Source organism: Canis lupus, chromosome 8, assembly GCF_003254725.2.
Source record: "Canis lupus dingo isolate Sandy chromosome 8, ASM325472v2, whole genome shotgun sequence".
Taxonomy (NCBI): Eukaryota; Metazoa; Chordata; class Mammalia; order Carnivora; family Canidae; genus Canis; species Canis lupus.
In genome coordinates, this window is record NC_064250.1 from 46,312,790 (window position 1) to 46,323,974 (window position 11,185).

An 11,185-nucleotide genomic window follows, 5' to 3' on the forward strand; every position below is an offset into this window, starting at 1 on the left:
CGGCCTTCCTTTCCCCGAGCCCTTGCTTCTCTGTGCCAGTTCTCTTGCACTGGCCCTTCCAGGTTCTCTCCACCATTCTTCTCCCTGCGCTGTGCCCCCAGGAGCATGTCCTGGTCAGCCACCTGCCATCTGCCCTCTGCGGCTGGCAGCCTGGGCCAATGGCAAATGGTAGCAGCAGGCCAGAGGGAGGGAAGAGAGCAAGATGGGGCGTCTACTCCCCCAGCCACCTGCTTGCTGGGTCTACTGAAGGTCACAGCTCCCATCAGGCAGCCCTCTCCACATAAGCTACCCTCTCCCCTTGACCTAGCCCCCAGGTACTGTGCCATCTTACCTCCGACGTTGCCCTGCCCCCGCTTTTATAAATAGCCATCTTATTAAGCTCGCCTCAGTTTACTCTGCTGGAATCTGCTGCTTTCTGCTGGCTCTCCAAATGCCACCTGGCCTCTCTGTTCCCTCCAGCACCACCACCACCATCACTGTCCCCTGCCCCCTGTTCCCTGCAGCTGCCTCTGCCAGGCCCTTCTCCACAGCCTGGGGTGTTGGATCCTTCCAAGATCTATAAATAAATGTTGACTTGCTGGCTTGAAGGTTTGCCCTGGCAGCCTTTGCTCTTTGCCTGGGCCCCATCAGCCCCTTTGCTAACCACTGAAGCAATACTGGGGAGAGAGGGGCACGTCAGGGCAGCCCCGCAAGTACACAACAAGCTGTCTGCCTATGACTAAAATGAAAACAGAGGTGATCAGGTCCAATGTGGGGTCCCCTTTGCTAGGATCGGGCTGGTCCTCTGCAGGATGTTGGAGGACTTTATAGGCGATGTACTGTTGGCTCAGACAAAGCCAACATCACAGCTTTGATAACTTTAGCACAATCTGTCAAGCAACTGCTTGGTGGCAGGTACCGTACTCAACCACCATTGGCATTCCTTCATCATTATATTAATAGATAAGGAAACTCAGGCTCAAAGAGGACACAGAATTCCGCCAATGCCACAGAGCTCCTCAGTGGCAGAGCTGGGATTAGAGTACAGCTCAACTCAAATCCACAGACGTATTTCCCACTGGGCCACGCTGCCTGATAGCCAACCCTATTCTTCTGCAGGAAGGCCACACACTCAAAGCCAGGCAGGCAGCTCAGAGACACTGGCACCCATGGCAGGAAGAGGGGCAGGCAGAGTGGGGTATAGGTTAGGGAAAAGAGTGTGGCATGCTCCCTGCTGCCTGGAGTCACTCTGTCCAAGGACCATGACATCGCCCAGCCACAGCAGGCACTGCCCAGCCCAGGGGCCTGGAACATGCCCCCACTGCTCCTTCCTGCAGAGCCAGCGGGGAGCCATGTGCTTGTCCTTGGGCACACACCAGCATGTCAACAAAACAGGCCCGCAGGCATGGGCCCTCCTGCCCTTGCCTGGGACAGTCACAAGGAAACTCTGAAGGGCAGGGCAGAGGGACCAGGCAGCAACAATAAGGGAGGAAGCCTTCCTGCTCCAGGACCTGGAGCTGAACTGTTCTTCCTCCAGTCCTCCCTGCAACCAAAATTTATGTTCCCCTTAACATAATTCAAGGACTCAAGGGTTTTGTTTTGTCTTTTTTGGAAGGCAATGGCAAAAAATGCACACATTTCTGGTGTTAGGGGTGTTCTTGAAGGCAAACATCCTCACTCGTGAGGACACACACACACACACATACACACACACACACATCCCAACTCTGGCACCACATAGCCCCAAACAGCCCTGACTTCAGTACTCTCTTGGGCTCCTGGAGAAGCCGGCTCTGCACAGCCTCCTGACCTCAGTCCATATGACTGCTGGCTGGCTCTTGCGCCCCAGAGTAACAAAGCCCTCCCGGGACCGGGCAGCAGTGACACCTGCCTCTGCAGTCCATCCTGCCCCCACCAAGCTCAGGGGTTGTCCATGGCCCTGTCTGATGTGTCCTGACAGGACAAGTTCCAATTAGCAGAGGCCGTTTCCAGTGACCCAGCATGGAATGGGGCCCAAATCTCCAGAGCTGTCCTGAACCTCCTCTCCCCTTGCCCCTCCAAATCTTAAATCACTGATGTGACATCTCTAGGCGAAGGGCTCTTACGGCATTGGGTAGACTGGAAAATATCCTGAATAGAGAGTGTTCTTCGAAATAAAACAAAGACAAAAACCAAATGCTGCTGAAATACAAAACTGAGTGCCATCTTAAAATCTGTGCAGTATGGACATGGAGGAGCCTCCTCCAGTCAAAAACTCTCCATCCCTCCCATTAAACACCAAAAACTGAATCTCCACTAAAGAGAGGAGGATGGCAAACATGATTAGACCCAATTAATATATGAAGAAACTAAGAACAGAGGAAGGAAAATCAATAGAATTTCTTTGCTCTGACCACTGCTACAAATGAAGTAATAACTTGAGAGAGATTTGAAGAAGAAGGAAACCAAAAGTGTCAGACAGCAGCCATGAGGCCCTTTAATAAAGCAGCAGCAGCCCGTCTGAACTGGCCGGCCAAAGACCACTAAGGCTGACAAGACATTCCTGGGGATGGCGGGAGGGGAGACAGCTGGGGTCACTTGCCTTCTATTCATTACATAGCACAAGGCTCATCAGTGGTAAATTCTCATCTCGCTCACAAAAGCAAGACATAAAAGGAAGCAAAACGGAAGAAGCATTAGGGACGCCGGTAATTTCTAGACAGGCAAAGGCCACAGGGGCCCCCTGAAGCTTCACACCAAGTTTATGTCCATCATCACTGCCCCGTCCCCATCTCTCTCGTCTATATTCAGGGAGGAAGAAAGGAAATTAACAAGCCTGCACCCGACATCCTCCCTGGATCACCAGCTGGGCCATTTGGAGCATCCAAAGATGGGGTGTGGGAAGCCCCAGGGGAAAGGGAGATCTCTCCAGAGATCACCATCCCTACCTCTTCTCGGTGCCTGGGGCTCTGCTGGATGGAAGACGCCGACAAATTCAACAAGAATTTAGCTGGGCCTCCCCGTGAGTCCAGATGGGAGATGCTTAGTAAGATAGCCAGTTCTGTGCTATCTTTGCACCTGCAGGAGTAAATTCCTTGCTGTCCAGCTGGGTTTTCTGGCAGTCCCTCAGTCTACTGCTGTCTCTGGATGGGGTTCAAAAAAGTGCTCCTGGCCTGAGTGGTCGTCATTCGTTCATTCAGCCAGTAAATGTTTAAGGAGCGCTGAGTCTATGCCACAGCACATGTGTGAGAGGCAGCACACCATTTAAGTGAGCAGCAAGTGTGTGGGTTGGAGTCCTGGCTCCTCGTTTACTTGCTCTCTGGCCTATTGACTCCCAGAGCTTCACTTTCCTCATCTGTAAAGTGAGGGTGACTATAGGACCCTCCTCTTCAGACCACTGGGAACCAATGATATAACCTCACCATGAGCGATCAGTAAATATTAGCTGTTGTTACTCTGACGTGGGGTCCCACCTGCTACTTGCTGCCATCATCAGTCGTAGAAACAGTCATGAGTTAACTCCCGGGCAGTATCATCTGTTCCACCCGCTTCCCTGTCCACACAGATGAGCAATAGCAGAATGTATTAAAAAATAAAAGAGCTCAATGCCATTGGCTCAGATTGCCCCCCACCCCCAGTCAGCTGTCTAGCCAGTGGGATCAGAGGTCAGAAGCACAACCATGAGTGTGCGGATGATTTAGTACCAAACCAACCTCACCCGCAAAATTCTTACTCCAGTATAGATCATCCCAGTGGTAGGTAGAAGGTACTTATCCCCTTTGATTGAAGGGCCCTGGGACGCAAAGGTAGAGGTAGAGGACGCAAAGGTAGAGTCTTACTTGGCTGGAACTTTTGAATATCCAAGACATGTGGAGAGGTGGTGTGTTGGTGTCCTATTGCTGTGCAACAAATTACCACAAACTCGGCTTAAAACCACCCAAATTTATTATCTTACGGTTCTGGAGATCAGAAGTCCAAAATGAGCTGCATAGGACTAAAATCATGGTTTTGACCAGGTTGCTTTGCTTCTGAAAGCTCTAGAGGAGAATGCATTTCATTTCCTTTTCCAGCTTCTTTTTTTTTTTTTTTTTTTTTTATTGGTGTTCAATTTACTAACATACAGAATAACACCCAGTGCCCGTCACCCATTCACTCCCACCCCCCGCCCTCCTCCCCTTCTACCACCCCTAGTTCGTTTCCCAGAGTTAGCAGTCTTTACGTTCTGTCTCCGTTTCTGATATTTCCCACACATTTCTTCTCCCTTCCGTTATTTTCCCTTTCACTATTATTTATATTCCCCACACGAATGAGAACATATAATGTTTGTCCTTCTCAGAGGCTGCTTGCATTCATTGCTTGGTGGCTGCTTACCTCCACTGTATCACTTGGACTTCTGCTTCCATTGTCATATCACTGACTCTGACCCTCCTGCTTCCCTCTTAAAAGGACCCCTGGGATTACATTGGGCCCACCCACATAATCCAGGAGAATCTCCCCATCTCAAAGTCCTTCATTTAATCACATCTACAAAGTCCCTTTATACCCTATAAAGTGACATTTTTACAGATTCCAGGGATTAGGACCCAGACCTCTTTGAGGGGTCCCTATTCTGTCTACCAAAGCTGAGTGCTGCTGCAACTTGCACTTGTTACAGCAATGGTGAGGGGTGGTAGGATATGAGGTTGTGCCCTTAGCTCTAGAATACTGAAAATAGGAACGCCTGGGTGGCTCAGTACTTGAGCATCTGCCTTCAACTCAGGTCATGATCCTGAGGTCCTGGGATCGAGTCCCACATCGGGCTCCCTGAGATGAGCCTGCTTCTCCCTCTGCCTGTGTCTCTGTGTCTCTCATGAAAAATGAATAAAATATTTTTAAAAAATAGAATACTGAAAATATCCTACCTTACAGCAAAAATCTAATTAAAGTATAAAATGTATGGTGCCTAAGAGACATGTCTGTGTGAGCTTCTATTTTCCCAGCAGAAGTACTAACTTTAAAGGATCCTTGTAGGGATCCCTGGGTGGCGCAGTGGTTTAGCGCCTGCCTTTGGCCCAGGGCGCAATCCTGGAGACCCGGGATCGAATCCCACGTCGGGCTCCCGGTGCATGGAGCCTGCTTCTCCCTCTGCCTGTGTCTCTGCCTCTCTCTCTCTCTCTCTCTCTCTCTCTCTGTGACTATCATAAATAAATAAAAAAAAAAATTAAAAAAAATAAAAAAAAATAAAAAAAAATAAAATAAAATAAAGGATCCTTGTATCATGAGGAATAGAGAAAAAAAGAAAAGAAAAGCACCCAGAATCCTTCACTCCATGCCAGGCACACAGTTAGTGTTAACTAAGTTAGTTGCTTAGTAAACGGCAACGAAGGAGCTGCCCACTAGTTCTGTGAGCCCGTTGCTCTGGCTCTATCAGGCCCAGTGACTAAACAAACCAGCTTGACGCAAACTACTTATCAGTCAGCAAATACCAACAAAGCCCTGTCAGGTCCCAGGAATCAGAGGGGCCACTCAGCCCAATGCAAACTGACCCTTTCATGCTGAGGCCTGAGCCCTTCCTCCATAGACACCCAAAGATCTAGATTTACGATCAGAATTTCCTAGATCAGACATGGTCCAGATCTGAGTTTACTTTCTGCTGAAAGAAGACAAGTGTGAGAGCCCAGCAATCTTCCACAGACCCACAATGCGTTCCCCTACATGTCTTTCTCCTGCAAACAACGGTGTTATTTTAAATTGTGTTGTGCTCACTTTGGGCTCAGGGCTACAGTCAACAATCCCCAACATGAATCTTTTCACCCTCCCATTTCGTAGATGGGCGAACTGAGGCAGGCACCAAAGGAACAGGGATTTTATCTTACAACAACATTGTGCGTCATTTGCTTTCATCACCAAAGTATCTCGGGTGAGGTTCAAAAAAAGAGAGAGGGTTTTAGAATTTGAATCTCAGATCTCCTGCTAAGTAGCTGTGTGACTGTGGGAAAGTTGCATAACTTATCTGAGCATCCCTTTCTTTATCTGTAAAAGGAGACAGGAAAATCGGCCTGTCTCAACTGTTGCATGAATTAAATATCACATCAAACCCTTGGCATGCTGGATTTATGGAGCGCTTACTATGTCTCAGGCACTATGCTAAGCATCGTGTGCATAGTAATTCATTTACTCATTACAACTCTGTGAAAATAGGTCTTATTATTTCTATTTTCCTGGAATGTAGGCCTCTGGAGGGTAGGGATAGTTTTTGTGTCTTCAGCCTTTAACTCAAATACGCTGTGAATAGTAAATGCAATCTACAACACTGTTGCTGATAAAGAGTGGAGAGATCAGTGAGTCGGGCATCATTCTGGAAGGTTTTATAAAAGTGGAGTCTGATAGGTAGAATTAGAGGAAAGGATGGAAAGGGGGCAGATCTTCCCACTGGGGTAAGGTGAGGTAGAAAAGTGACAAGAGAAGTAAGGCATGTGGGAGACAGAACCACACAATGCGCATGGATAGGAGACAGCAAAACTTTTCTTGATCCACTTTAAAATGCCCCTAATGAGGGCACCCAGGTGGCTCAGTCAGTTGAACATCTGCCTTCAGCTCAGGTCATGGTCTAGGAGTCCTGGGATCGAGCCCCACAAAAGGGTCCCTGCTCAGGGGGGGTCTGCTTCTCCCTCTCCATCTGCCCCTCCCCCCGCACATGCGCGTGCTCTCTCCCTCTCTCTCTCTCTCAAATAAAATCTTTTCCAAAAAATACTCTTACCATATCTACATCTGTGAGATCTATATGAAAAGAAAATGGTCCTTCCCTACCAACCTCACTGGGTTGTTGTAGCAAGTGAGATAAGGTGTGAAGGTTCTTAGATGCTTTCCACCATCAGTGATTCTACTTCCCCAAGAAGCAGAGTTTTACATATTGATAGTTTCTAGTGTTTTTATCAACATGTCATTTTATAAGGTTCATTTGCCCCCCGTTTCCATCTTCCTTTTAGCCTTCTGCTCTCTGGTAGCTATTTTCAACAATAACAAAAATTCAAGGTAGGAAACAGTTAAAACCATCCTTGATGGTGAGGGGAAAACTGTTGCTCAACCCTCACAGTGCTGGTATTTCTGGCGCTAAGGATTGCACGTGACTGAGGTCAGGCCTGATCCGCCTGATTTGCTCTCTCGGACCAAAGTTCCAGTGGAGAACTCTGGGTCCCCACTAGGGCCACACCAGGGGCTGCCAGCTGCAGGGAATAAAGCCTGGTCCCTCTCTCCCCCAGGTGGCTTCTGCCCAGGGTGGGAAGAGTCCTGAGCCTGAGTCAGCACTGCTGAAAGGGGGCCCCTCATCCTGGCAACTCCTCCTACCACAGTAGAACCCGGGTGGAAGTTCACGGAGTACTCTGACCACTTCGGGACCCTCTCAGGTTACTGTCCTTTCCCCAAACAACAAAAACTTTGAAAGTCCCGGTTCTGGAGTAAACATCAGTTTCCACAGATGCAAGCATCTCAGGAGTGTGTGGGAAGCAGTGCAAGGCCCACCCGCAGCCCCCACCTCATTGCCCACCCAGCGCCGTATTTTCCTCATCCTGTGCACAACGGGAGCTGGCTGGACGTCAGGAGAGGCTGCCTCTCAAACTGGGATATAGGACAGAAAGGGGGGCAGGGGCGGCCCCAGTCATGCTCAAAATCCTGCATCTTGCTTTATGGTGCAAATATAAGAGTCCAGTCCTTCCATCAACCTGTCTCCTGCAACTTTAGAGAGAGGCTTCCGACCCAGGAGAAAACCGCCTCCCCAGGCCTTAGGGATTGGTTCAAGGGTTGCCTGCTTCTCCCTCTCCCTCTGCAGCTCCCCCTGCTTGTGCTCTCTCACTCTGTCTCAAATAAATACATTTTTTTAAAAAAAATGTTTACTTGAAACTGCTGGGAGATAGCCACACTGCAAAGAGGCCAGTGCAAAGGAAAGCCGAAGCGAGAGGAAGGGGAGATGGAAGGAGTTCAGATAACCTTGTAGAACTCCTCAGCCCAGGCCCACGTGAAGCAGCTGCACTGCTGAACTCCCAGCTAGATGAGCCCATATCTTCTTCCTCGCTGTGTGCTCCAGCCATTTGAGTTGGGTGTCTTGCCATTTGCAACCTTAAAAAGCCCTGCACATTCCGGAGCCTGATTTTACCAACAAATTCTGCACGAGGCTGAAGAAGAACCTGTCCCTCCCCATCCCAACACCTCTGGGCTGCTCAGATGTTACCCAAATGCTTTTGATAGAAAGATGAGTCACTGTGGTCATCAGGTGCCACCGATCGCCCCTGAGAGGGGGTCCAGCAGGGACTGTTGTAGATGGCGGCTCAGTGAGCCTACAGCTCACCCCAGTCCCGACCACTCCCTCTTGTCTCGGGCATTTTCTTCATTTACTTTACCTGCCTGGCCCCTTGAAGTACATAAATTTCTCATTCTCTTATAAATGGATGCATGAAAGGATGGGTGGAGAGATGGATCCGTTGATCCATCAATGGAAAAGCCAGGGGATGGTTGAGTGGATGGACAGACAAGCAGGTGGTTATGGATTTGCCCACTGAGCCTGCCTACACACAGGCACAACACACACACTAAAACCTCGAGCTGCTGCAGTCAGGGGACCATTTGATAATATGGGAAAGAAAATAGCCACAGATGGACTTCTGTGTGGCTTTGGTCTCTGGGCAGCACTCATCCCACAGTTGTTCTCTTCTTTCCTGAGTCACAATCCCACCAACAGCACAGCACCAGGAGAAACCATTCCTGAATTCACAGGCAGCCACCTCAGAAAACCTGGCCTGAGGAGACAGCCTCTCCTCTGTCCCCAGCATCTACTTGGATCTGGATGCCAGCCACAGAAAGGACTACAGAGAAGGCAGGCACCATTTTGGCACCTAGACTAGGGGTAATCATTGACAGTGTCCACAAATGCATCTATGAGGCTCTTGCCTTGAAACAAGGAAGTGAGGGGATTGGGGTATGGGGTAGCCAAGGAGAGGCACCAGGTGGCTCAAAGGATGGAGGGGAGAAAAAAAAAAAACAAAACAGAAAGATGATGACAATGGAGCTCAGAGCCAAGACAAGGCCTCGTCCTTGGACCACCCCGCTGGAGGCCTCAGCCACGACTTCAGGGAGCTGGTTGGTGATTCACATGAAACCACACTGTGGACTATTGATTGTGGTCATGCATGCTCACAGTCTAGGCAACAGCTTGCTTCAGAAACTACGCAGTGTTCCCTGTGAAGCATATTCCCCTTTGTGAAGTCGTCACAAAGTTCTGAGCAAAAGAATCCCTCTTTTTCCTGGGTCAGACCAAGAAAGCAGCACTCAGCTGAGTGGCAACTGGCCAAGACCTGTTCACGCTGGGCATGTCACCCCAAACGTGAGGTATGAAACACAAAATGGGAGGGCTCTGCATCTCGTCTATCCTTACAGCCAGGAAATGAAAGCATAGAAGAGTGGGAGAAAACAGAGCTGCACACAGAAATATTCCCACAGGCGTAAAAGAAGGGTAGTTGCTGAGTGGGGAGAAGTACTAGCTTCCTCAGGAGTCATCCTTCATGGTGGATACCATCCCTGCCAGGCACCCGTCTTCCAGGTGACCTGGTCCCAGAGCCCAGGAAATACAAGTGTGGGATGAGCCATGGAAAAGAGACTCCCATGGAGGAGCAAAAGAAGCACCAACGAATGTTGAGTACCAGGAAGCAAATGCTCCCTCACCTGCTGCTAACAGGAACAGCTGGGTGTGCAGGACTGTCATCAGCCCCTGGAACACTACACAAGACTGACACGTTATCTCTACCCTCAACAGGTTTATCTTTGAGAGAGGCAACCAGACCGATAAGGGTATAGCCGTTGTAAACTGTATACAACCTGGATTCTCTGTCCTGCTTTGTGCCTGAAGCCCGCCACTAAGTTTTCTGGGCTTCGGTTTCCTCATCTGTAAACGGAGACCCCTCACAGCTCAGAAGTTGTGTGAGTTCCTGGATGTCAGATTAGCTGATCTTCAAGGGGCCGCCCATGTTCAGACACTAGGCCTTGGGAGACTCATGCGGATATTAATGTTCAGAATCAGCTCCTGGGAGTGAGAGCAAGGATGCTGACCCCTCAGTCTTTCATGGCACCACACACACCTCGAGGCACATGCACCCAAGCAGCCCAAGACTGAGACACCCTTTTGATTGTCCCTGACTATGTGTATTTTCAGCCCCGGGTGTTTGTTTTAACTTACAGGAGGAAAGAATCTGGATTCTTTTAAAATATATACAAAGGGAATGCATTTGTTTATTTTGCAGAATGTACTTTCAGATACAACTGGTGAGGAGCAAAGCTACAGACCATCCTTTTCTCTTGGCTCATGTGAGGGCTAGGCCTCCGTGGTGATTTCTCCAAAGACCACAAATGGCCAGGATCTTCCATCTCCCATCTCTTGACCTGTCTCAGTTTGATCACCTGGTCAGCCACAACTGTCACATTATTCTTCAGGACCTCAGTGCTCCAGTGACCTCATCCTGCCATCATCATCCCCATGGAGGTGCAGGGTCCCTGCCCACTGCCCACCTTTCCATCTGCCCCACATGGCAAGGTCACCAGGTAAAATCAGGAATCCCAGTTAAGTTTGAGTGTTAGATTAAGAATATAACATTTTTTGTATAACATTTTCCTTTCCAGGCAGCCAAACTTAGGCAGGTTCCTTCCAAAGATAGAAAAATTCTCTCCTTCTACGCAAGCGTATGGTCCCAGAACCCCAGCCCAGTGGCCCTTGTGTCCCTTGGCTTCACTAAAGTCTGTCTTTGCCACTTTCAGGGTGAACTGTGAAGGCCATGGTTTCCAAGTCTCATGGTAACACAGGTAGCTCCCATTCGGATGCCAATGGTGCTTGGTCAAAAACCTGCTTACGGCTGGATTCAAATACATGTCTACACAGAGCTACCAGTCCAGGGCAGAAGGTGAGAGGAGGAGCAAGGAAGGAAGGAGAGAAATGCAAGATAAGTACTGCCATAAAAGTTTCTAGGGGAGATCTCAGTCTGAGAGATCTCACTTTAAAAAAAAAAAAAAAATTGGGTGCCTGGGTGGCTGATGGTTGCATCTGCCTTTGGCTCAGATCATGGCCCCAGGGTCCTGGGATCAGGCCCTGCCTCGGGCTCCCTACTCCATGGGGAGCCTGCTTCTCCATCTTCCTCTGCTCCTTGCCCCCACTTGTTCTCTCTCTGTCTCTCACAAATAAATAAATAAAATCTTTAAAAAAAAATGT

The 11,185-nt window shown here is 49.2% G+C and overlaps 1 protein-coding gene and 1 long non-coding RNA gene across 9 annotated transcripts in view; one reads left to right on the forward strand and one right to left on the reverse strand.

Annotated features, from left to right (window-relative positions):
* The window catches only part of DPF3 (double PHD fingers 3), a 260,012-nt gene that overhangs the window by 172,347 nt on the left and 76,480 nt on the right, over positions 1-11,185 (reverse strand). The window contains exon 1 of one of the 7 annotated variants that reach the window (XM_049113656.1): positions 332-487. The exons of the other annotated variants lie outside the window; for them this stretch is intronic. The gene's annotated coding sequence lies outside the window, so the exon portion shown is untranslated. Of the gene's footprint in view, positions 1-331; positions 488-11,185 lie in introns of those variants that run through there. 7 annotated transcript variants of the gene reach the window in all.
* Positions 9,224-11,154, forward strand: LOC112656877 (uncharacterized). 2 transcript variants are annotated; one of them, XR_004817770.2, is made up of 3 exons: positions 9,224-9,318; positions 10,227-10,524; positions 10,738-11,154. It is a non-coding gene; the product is annotated as an uncharacterized LOC112656877 (long non-coding RNA). The 2 variants fall into 2 exon arrangements; XR_003134716.3 differs by having other exon boundaries at positions 9,231-9,906.